The sequence below is a fragment of the Mytilus galloprovincialis genome, chromosome 5 (assembly GCF_965363235.1).
Source record: "Mytilus galloprovincialis chromosome 5, xbMytGall1.hap1.1, whole genome shotgun sequence".
Lineage (NCBI taxonomy): Eukaryota > Metazoa > Mollusca > Bivalvia > Mytilida > Mytilidae > Mytilus > Mytilus galloprovincialis.
Window position 1 is genome coordinate 34,250,883 of NC_134842.1, and position 11,197 is coordinate 34,262,079.

At 31.1% G+C, this 11,197-nt stretch overlaps 1 long non-coding RNA gene across 1 annotated transcript; it reads right to left on the reverse strand.

Annotated features, from left to right (window-relative positions):
- Positions 1 to 4,281: 4,281 nt before the first annotated feature.
- Positions 4,282 to 7,271, reverse strand: LOC143074450 (uncharacterized). Its single transcript, XR_012977865.1, has 3 exons — positions 7,123 to 7,271; positions 6,001 to 6,114; positions 4,282 to 4,818 (listed from the first exon to the last, which is right to left on the reverse strand). It is a non-coding gene; the product is annotated as an uncharacterized LOC143074450 (long non-coding RNA).
- Between the last annotated feature and the right edge of the window lie 3,926 nt (positions 7,272 to 11,197).

The following is an 11,197-nucleotide window of genomic DNA, read 5'->3' on the forward strand; positions in this document are numbered from 1 at the left end:
ACGGAGTGTTCGTTGCGGCTCGGAAAGGGACATACATGTTTTCCTGGACAGTCTCAGGGTCAGGTACAACCTGGATTGCAACAGAACTTGTAGTAGAAAGTCAAGTTATTTCTTCTGCTGGAGAATTAAACAGTGGCGGTGGATATCCTTCGGGATCAATGACAGCCTTTTGTAAAATGGAGAAAGGAGACCATGCATGGATCCGCTCGACCGGAATATCAGGTAGCCATGTATTATACAGCAAGAATGATTATCCGCAGTCATCATTTCTTGGACTTTTGATAAATGCAGAGTAAAAGAATAATTGTGAAGATAATAAATATGTTTATTTTAATCTGATTTTTATGATTTTCTGTGTATAGATATACAAATGAGTACATCATGAACTGCATATTTACAGCATTTTGTTGAACTCTTTTAAAATTAAGCATCTACTATGGTTTAGTAATGTTGTAATGATTTGTGATTTGATAATTGTTTTGTTGGTAGCATATCTTCCATAGTCTCTCAAAAATATATTTACATCTTTTCCTTACTCAGGGCGCATTAAACGTTACCATATTATATTAACATACCTCTTTTGCTTCATACCCTATGTAGACCTGTAGATTTTGCTTAGTTTTATTGCGGCCTTTGGCTGGTATTTAATCGTCATATACTTACGTTTCCTTTTGTTCTTTTCGGTTAAACAAATTGATAGAGAAATCAATACAGTTTGTGAAAATGTAAGTCTTATTAGAAAATTTATTTGGTATTAGTATCGGAAATCATTAATAGTGTAAAATTATTCAAGTCTTCCTATCTACGTTTATTGTAATGACAAATTAACATGTTACTCTGATCTCTTCTCCTGAGTACACTGTTGCAATTATGCTCTGTTTTCAAACCGGATAGTAAGGTTTAAAAACATAACTAAATATTAATACCAATTAAAACCCATCGAGTGAAATATAATTGTTAACAGCCAATTACAATCTATGATAAATGTAGAATTCAATAAAGGTTATTCATATGAAGGCGCAAGCATAGCTATAATCACTACACAAGTATTATGGTCTCCTGTATCTAAAAATCATTCTTTACGTGTGCCAAGTTCTTTAACCGATTTTGATAATCGAAAAAGCAGTGCATTAATATCCTTCCGGAGCAAACAGAGGATGACGATGATGCAAGTTAAATGCCTCTCTAGGACGAGAACTCGTTACTGCGATTTGAAGGTTAACCCGTCCTATTGCTAGACCGACAAGGTGACCGGAATGTTTATTGTGCAAGTTCAAATTACCATTCGCTGAAAGAAACATTTTTCACTTGGACATATAATGTTTACTCCGAACCGACAACTTTTATTTTTTCTCTTAAATGATGCGTACTTAAAGTTGTACAGTGTTTGGTTTGAGTCGGTCGGGGATCGAATCCACGACCTCCCGAACTTTAGGCAAGCACGCTATCACCAAGGCGGTCACAGCACATGAATGCACCTTCGTTTTCGATGCTTTTTGTTTTAGTATTCACATTGATGTCTAAGGCATTGGATGTGTTCTGATTTATATCTGAGTCTTCAAACATGACATTTTATAAGTTGTTATTGGCTTTGAAATTATTGACTTATTTACCATAGTATGTGTGTGCCTTGTATCGAACTGGTGAGTGAGGCCCTTTAGAACTAGTTTTTACAGTTTTTTTGTGGTGTGGTGTTACTCCAATTTCTAAGGTAAGGGAAGGGTTGCGCGCCAACAAATATGACTACCCCCGCAACATTCTGCACATGCCTGTCCCAATTAAGGAGTCTCACTGTAATTCAGTTATGGTCATTCTTGTTTTTTGTTTTTCGATTAAACACGGCAGTTTGTTTTCTCATTTGAATGATTTTTGAAATGTCATGTTGGGTCTTTCATAGTTTGCTATGCGCTATTGGTTTTGCTCATTTTGTAGACCATAGATTGACCGTTTTTTGGTTAATTTTTATGTCAGTTTATAGTTGAGACGTCACATTAGAAATCATGCCGCAATTTAATTATTATTTGACTTTAAATTGATAACTAACATTAACTTTAATATTGCATATAGCAAACAATAACTTCAGGGACAGAATCAGGTGTGTCTTTGAACACGCAAGATAACTTAAGGTGGCATATATTAAATTAAAAAAATCTGTGCCACCATAGAAATTTCACCCATCCTGAACATCGACTTTGAAGGCATTTCGCTGAGTTAATCTCATCTGAGTCGTCAATTTTCAATCGAAAAATGTCCTCTGTGTGAGGTCTATAACCTTACAGATAACGTCAGATAATCAACAGCTGTAACGATACGATTAGCACAGATATATTATATGGCTCATACTATGTGTCAAACTATATATTAACCATCTGAGTTTGACTTTTCGTTTTGTTCTAACGATTTTAAAAGCTCTTTATATAAAATTTAGCATTTTAGATTATTTTGGCATCAAGCATCACTGAAATGACATTATTTGTCAAAATGCGCATATGATGAATTGGAATTGGTACCGTTCATGTAATAACTATCACTTGTGTGATACTCCTGCTTTTGGAATATAAGAACCAGAGGGTAATACCAAGCCAAAAGCCAGTTACTTGGTACTAGCATGAAAACACGGATATTGTTCATTTCAAATTAGCGGTTACAAAACTTCCAAATCGTTTTGAATTAAGGAATGTTCACCACTCAAATAAAGGCAAAAGTAGTATACCGCTGTTCGAAAGTCATAAATCGATTGAGAGAAAACAAATCAGGGTTACAAACAAAAACCAACGGAAACAACGAAACAATAGAAACACTGAAGTGAACAAAAAACAAACGACAATACAACACATACAGAAACGAACTGTAATACAACTGCCATTTAAGAAAAATGGTGGTTTAAGAGCTCTTATGTATTGTCCGGGTTTCGCTTTACTATTTGTTCTTTAGGTTTTATCACCTCTCCAACTTTTGTATTTTGTTTTGAACCTTTATATATTTCCTTTTCGAGCATCCCTGAAATGACATCAATTGTTTAATTATGCATATCATGCAATACAACTGACGTAACAACAGTGGATATGTATATATATATATTTTCATAACTTTTAAAAAGTTTTATAATTATGGAGGAAGATTTTTAAGGAATTGCAATGTGAGTTCCAATTTTGCATTTTTGTTTCGTAATGAAGAAACCGTTTTCCACCTAATATGTTTCAATGCATATTTCAAGTGTAAGCTATTCATTTTTATCATGACATTTTATAAATTAAGTAATACACTCATTTAACTTAAACGACCAACATAATTGCACTTCTATACCTAGGAAGAAAGATAAATCCAAAATTGGTATGCAAGTTTTCGTATTGTTTGATATCGATTTCAGTTCCTTTCAGTATATTTCTTTTAAATAACCAGTGTCAACAGTATCAAAACTGTTCAAAGAGCTATATAAAACATTTCTTAAATGGGGTTATTGTTAAACATTCAATTATCAAAAAATAGTCCTCAATAATAACATACTGGTGTTAACGATTAAGCACAACAAACACACACAAAAAAATCCCCAAATTACGGAAAGTAAGAATGAACTCAAGAGATGGATCTTATAACGGATAAACGGTACCTGGTCTACAAGTCACACCTGTCGAGATGGTCATGTCATGAACACATCCGGTGATGACTCTCATTCTGTTTAACGAACAACAAACAATGAACGAAATGAAAGGTACTATTGAGTGTAGCATCTTTGTTTGTCCTTTGTTGTTTTATACATTAATCAGACCTTTTGGTTACTAGTTTGAATTATTTCAAATTTTGTAATATTGGGGCCTTTTATAGCATGCAATGCGGTATTGGTTTTTCTCATTATTTAATTTCGAATGTCGACTAATGATTGCATGCTAATATTTACATTGTGTGTTCTCCGGTCGATGGGTGCGTCATTGGCAACTATACCATATCTTCTTATTTTTGTAAAAGGTGTAAATATGGCACATTAATTTGATCAAAATATTATTGATTCAATGTAAAACATTTCTTTTAATTTGAAACTCACTGTAAAACATTATTTTTAATTGAAACTTGAACAAAATGAATCCTAGGAATACATATTAGTATATCAGATTAAAGACTTTTTGAAAATGATTGACATAACATGTTGAATGGACTCAAAACAAGACAACATTTAGAAAGTTTAGATGCAAACATATTGTTTGCTGCTTGTCATTATTTAGAAGTAAGAAGTATCGAATTTAAATGGCAACATCTTAATTTTAACAAATATAGATTACCATAACCTTTATCATGTTTATTGACCAGCAAAAGGATACAGATTTGTTTTATCATTTCAATGATTTATACAATACTCCTGTTAAACAGAAAACAATATTTTATCAAATAAATTGACTTTGTGTTATTCGTGATGAACCAATAGCCCAAGGAATCCTGACTGTGGGTAATTGTCATAACTATAAAGATAATGACTGCTTGTCACCCCGGTTGTCCTTATCCAGGCATGATCACCCTTTTCCATTTTACATAAAGATGTCATAGCTCCAGATGGATGACCTCCTGAAACGTTGCGCTCTCCAGTTCCGACGATTATGTTATTTTCTACCACTAGTTCAGTCATGATATAACTACTACCGCTACCAGTTACAGTCCATGCAAAAAGATAGGTTCCTTTCTGAGGTGCTACAAACACTCCGTCAAGGTTGTTGTAATGGTCACCATCGTTAACGATTGCTGTCTCAAACACTATTATTGTGTCGACGTTATAGGTAAACGCCTTGTTCCTAATGACAGCATAAAACATAACAAGATCTGTTTTCTCTGCAAAGAAAATAGCTAAAATACATAATTGCACTCTGAATGAAAATACTGCAGTATCTTAACTTAAAAACATGCTGGGTACAAATGTTTTTTAAGGTAATAATCTGTAAACGTCCAAAATTTGGATGCGTACCGATTACAGCAAAACATATGATAATATTTCGAGTACTTTATTAAATCAAACTATAGTTTATATTGAAAACAAAGTTCAAATGAAAATAAACAATTGCATGTATTTTTCAGTTTATGCTTGCTCTATTTAACATGTACAGATAAAATAGAATGTATACAAACATGAGATAAGCATTGGAAATTGAAACAGATCTATAGGTTGCACTTTGTAAATACAGCTGTTTCTCAAACCACGCCTCTTTTGGGGAGATTAAGAATATTCGTAGAAAATTAATTTTGTTTACATACTGGTTCCCAGTTATGCTCTTTGTGTTCCATCTCATAGAGACATAACTTGGGAATGTTACCAGTAAATATATTTGTGCATATTGTTTACATTGAAATCTGTGGTAACCCTTCATTGGAGGTAGGGGTAAGATCAGAAAATTAGTGTTAGTTTAAACTCTGAAAAGTTCAGGGCATATAAACGTTGAAAGTATGCCGCACAGCCCTATATTTTGACCTTTGAAAAAATTGTAGTGCATATGAACTTTCAATTCTAGGATAAGATTTTTTTCAAAACTTCATAGTGGTACAGTTTTAGCCGTAAAAGGAGTTCCAATGGGAAATTGCATTGTCAATATTAACAGAAATGCAACCTATAGTTCTCTCATAGCTGCCTTGCAATCGTTCAGATGTTAATTTTTATTACTGTTTTAAAACTTTAGATAACAAAAGACTATAAATGCTTAACAATTCTTTAAGACCTTTTTTAATAAACGTGAAAATAGTTAATGTTTTACTACATTGAAATACGCTCGACTGTATTTTAATTCCCCACAGTATGATTTACAAATACGAGTTTTGCATCAAAAACATATTCTTCGATTCGATTTTCAACGATGATTTGGCGACTTATATTTTTTGTCATTTCTTTCGAATCATTCTTCAAAAAAAGTAGATAGATTTTCTAGCCATATAAAATTGTGTAAAAAATAATCAACAATTTAACAATAACATAAAAAAGAATAATATTCAATCTTGGGCTACATATAATAATATAGAACTCACCTTTCTCATATGTATCCTCCAAGGTCTGCAGTTCCACTGATAGATCACGAACAGTTTGTCTTAGCAGGTCTATTTCTTTCTTTGCAGGTATAGGTAAGCTTGGTGTAAAATTTTCTGTAAAAAAAAACCCAAGACAATGAGCGATTGACTGTCCTGAATTGTTAACACTAATTAAAATGGAGGGATCAGTGTAGTAACATTTTAGGATGAAAATAAGTTTTTCATTTAAAAATGCGAAATATACATTATAGCAAAGGGACAACAAAACCCATCTACCTAAAGGAAACCGACAACATCATGGCAAAATAAACACCCAAAAAAACGACAAAAAGACTAACACAAAGTGTTTAGACTTTGTGTTATAAAAAAGAAGATGTGGTATGATTGCCAATGAGACAACTATCCACAAAAGACCAAAATGACACAGACATTAACAACTATAGGTCACCGTACGGCCTTCAACAATGAGCAAAGCCGTTGTAGACAGCTATAATAGGCCCCGATAAGACAATGTAAAACAATTCAAACGAGAAAAATAACGGCCTCATTTATGTAAAAAAATGAACGAAAAAACAAATATGTAACACATAAACAAACGACAACCACTGAATTACAGGCTCCTGACTTGGGACAGACACATACATAAATAATGTGGCGGGGTTAAACATGTTAGCGGGATCCCAACCCTCCCCCTAACCTGAGACAGTGGTATAACAGTACAACATAAGAACGAACTATACAAATTGTGTAAGTCTCTTCGTTATGTACACTACATACATTAAGTCGAAAAGATACCAGAAAGAACAAAAGACGAAAAGACATACACAAATTAACAAAACACTAGAAAAGCTACAGGCTACATGACATGAACCCCAACGAAAATCAGGGATGATAGCAGGTACTCTAGTTCATAAATTTATGAAAAAAAAGGTTTATTAGTTACTTTTATTTGTTATCTTACTAAGCAAACACGTCATTTGAACTTTGTTGGATAGTTGTCTCATTGACATAAAACTTAAATGTACTATTCAGAAGTCTCATAGATGTACATATTTGAATAATATTTTCATGAAACAATTTCTTTTAATTTAACTCTGGATTCTAAATATATATAACACTTACCCGTAATGGGCCGTTCTTCATTCTTAAATTCGACTGTTGTTATATCGTCGCCTTTCCTTACTGATACGGAATCTATATAATGTATACAGATAGACAGCAATATAATTGTGAACATCATTTCTTTTGAAAGTGTTCAAAATCAAAAATAACCTTACTGCTTGATATATATATGTATATTATTTAGAAGGAAGCACTTCAGCAAAGAGATGAAAATATGATATCGAAAGATACACTTGTGCTATCTTAAGGGTGAGTGTTTTATTTAAGAGTATTAAATTCATCATTAAATGATGACGCCAGCGATCACATTGGTCAGTGAAGTTCAAAACAAGTACAACCGAGTGAATTCAACTTCAGCGCAAGTGCAAAAGAAAATGAGGAAGTAACCTTAGTGTTATACAATTTTAAAATCGGCCCCGAAATCAAAAGCATTAGTGGATTCAGAATTAGAAAAAAAAAAGGAATGAACTATTTTTTAAGGGGGTAGTTTGGGACTTTGTGTTGCAATATGAGTAACATAAACGATCTCATGGATACACTTCAAACGTAAACTCCAGACGTTTTAATACATTGCGTATGTTTTAAACTAGTTATATAAATATTGGAAAAAAAAAGAAGTTGTCAGATAAAAGTTGTTGCTCTGTGGTTCATGAGTTATGAATTAACATACTCTACAAAATCATAATGAATTAAAAATCGTCGTTACAAAAGAACATTGCATTAAAATTATCTTTTAGACATGAAGACATGGAATACCATTAGGTTTATCTATAGAAAATGGAATTTTGAACGACAACATGTTCTGTTTTTTTAATGTATTTTCTAGATATACATATACTTTTTGTGTGTTGTGTTCTATTATTTGTCTGTTTGTCTTTTAATTTTTTTTAGACATGTCGTTCTCAGTTTGTTTTCGATCTATGAGTTTGACTGTCCGTCTGGTATCTTTCATCCCTCTTTCATATTTCATTATCTGAGCATACTATTTCCGTTTTTATAAAGAATATTAAAATCTATTATTTGGATTGTACTTTAAGCCAAACTTTGTATCGACCAGTTCAAGGCTTCTTATAAAAAGATCAGTCAAATCACCACGTATTATTTTTTTTTATCGGTAGGCATATTTATAAAGATTAATTTTTCTATGTTGTGTTTATTGTGCTATTGTTTGTTTGTTTGTTTGTCTGTTTCTTTTTTAGCCATGGACTTGTCAGTTTATTTTCGATTTATGAGTTTGAATGTCACTCTGGTATTTTTCGCCCCTCTTTTTATATCGTCATAAACGCAAGAACGATGGCCCCCATATAACAAAGTTTGGAAAAAGTAGTTTTTCATCTTTAGTTATTAATAGTCTAGTCGAATATAATGTAATAGATTACTACAAATGTACCACTTCATTTCAACTCTTATGAATAATTGTCACATTGACAATCATATCGTATATCCTTTTATTATTGCATCAAAAAGATTAGAATGAAGGAAAAAACAAAATATGAGGTAATTCTATTTACAAATGGAACGAAATCGGGTGTTTCTGCATCATATACATGATATACGCGTGCCTTACATTTATGATTTAAAAACAAAATAACTTGTGTGCGTACGAAACACTCCTCAGATTACCGTAATCATGAATGCTTAATAGCAAACAACAAAAAGGTAACACTTACAGACATAGGTACATACTTGAAGTAAGTTTTTAGATAATATGCATAAACAGATTAAGAAATTATATTGAAAAAGAGACTCTAATTAGATGATAACAGTTACAGTTGCGAGGATTTTTATTAATGCAAATAATGTAACTTGCTGAGTAACGCAATAATGAGAACTAGAGTTCTGATATATGATACAGTCATATAATTATTTGTTTGCTGATTTCCTTTAATAATTATTATCGCATGTTTGCCATTCTAAAGAATTCCCAATAACAAATGCAAGCAATAATTTACAGTCATTCAAAATTTAAGTTAAGTAATTTTGCTGATATTCAAAAAATATGTTTTGGTCATGTGTATTATAAAATTAACAAGTTAAAGCACTCGTTAGAATAAAATGATTGAACAAATTGAACAAAAAATACATTAATGTGAAATAATCATACAATTTCAATGTCAATTATTAAGTTTGCAAATATATTAAACATGTTAAACAAATCAACTTGTTTAAATAAAACAAATAACTTATCAACTTTAACCTGTATAAATGACTGCATGCAATGATATGGTATGATAACATGGATAATAACATATGACGTAGTTTCGATATGACGTAGTTTTAGTTAAAGTTTTTCCTTATCCACCATTTTAGAGGGATAATTGAATGAGTTTGCGTTTTTGACTTTGATATTATAAATAGTTACATATAGATAGGTGTTTCGATATGACGTAATTTCAGTCTATATTTTTTCCCACCATTTTAAATGGATAGATGAATGATTTTAACTGCTATTTGACTTACCAAATTGAAACATACTTGTCACACAATTCTAATAAAAAATCCTTATTAGATAGTAGTGACAAATCAAGCAAGGCTAAGAGGAAATGAAATTGCACACAAAAAAACTCTTTTTTTTTTTAAAGTATAACGGTCAGTATAATAAGTTTAATTTGACTGATTTATATTATGAAGACATTACGCGCTAGGATTTCCAACATAGCGACAAAAGGTAAATAACCCTTGCTTAATTTTTGTCAATTGAAATCTATCTATTGTGTGCGTTGAATACCACAGATTGAGTGAAAACAACTAATTTTTCTCCAAAAATGGGGTTCGTTATATTAAATTCAATTAATCATTAGGAGGCATAAGAAAATCTGGTTAAACACGTTTTTTTTTTTTTAATCTTTGAAGATTTAAATGTACATTGGAATATTTTCTTTTTCTTAATTATTTTTCTACCCAAAAAAACAAAACAAAAAAGGGGGAGTCTATGATACGCGACAAAATTAAATGTTCTCAGTCAACAGAACGAAAGGAAATAATTGTTATATACTTGTTTTTTAATTATTGTCATATTTCTGACTATGTGTTGACGTATTGTTTTCGTTCATCAATGCATTGAATCATTCAACCTGCATAATGGTGCAGAAACATAAAATCTTGTGAATATATTTGAAAGCGCAATACATTTTGAAACTGTAATTTCTTTAAAGTATAATAGCCACAGTTATACATGCTACAATACTCTCTACAGACAGATATTGTGAAGATTTTAAATTATAAAATAATGAATTGAACTGGCAAAACAAACAGTAAAGTAATAACAAGATAATTAATACATCAACACATAAGATAAATACAGTTGAGACAGAATTAACAGTCTAAGTAGATGTTATGCAGCATAATGTTGCCTTGGTTCTACTGCGCTACAGGAGAACAATTATACATAAAACCATATAGTTAAAGATGATAGAATGAGTAAAAATTATCTATTATACAGAACTATAAAGTTTCAAGTTAATTTCATATATATTATAGATAAGGTAACTATAAATAATTGTATTACTGTAAATATGTTATAACATATATATTTTCAAATGACAATATATTTTAGTATACAATGTATCACAAAAGATTCAATGGATTTCAAAATACTGAATTTCATAAAAAATAAAATAACAAACTTTAAGGAAAATCTAAACGGAAAGTCATGTGTGAACAAAACAAATAGACTTAATAGGTTAAAATGTCTAAAATAGGGGTACAACAGACAAATTTGTGATATAATCTTAATGACTATAAAACAAACAAATGTGTTAACAAGGAAAAACAAAAAGGGAAATAAACAAAGCATAAAAGTAAAAACAAAAGACAAGAATACAAAAATACCAAAGCACAATAACAAAAAAAAAATAATTAAAATTAATAAGTTTGTTTAATTTTAAAAGTAAATGATAGATTATTCTTTCCACAATTTTCTATAGGACCGAACACTTTTTTCTAGCAGTGTTTCAAACATGAAACGTGATATTTGAAATTCTACAATGTTTTCAACGTTCACTATATTGTGTTTTTCTTTTAGTTATAACGCCATAGATTTAGGGCACAAACTAGTATTGATTTATACTAAAAT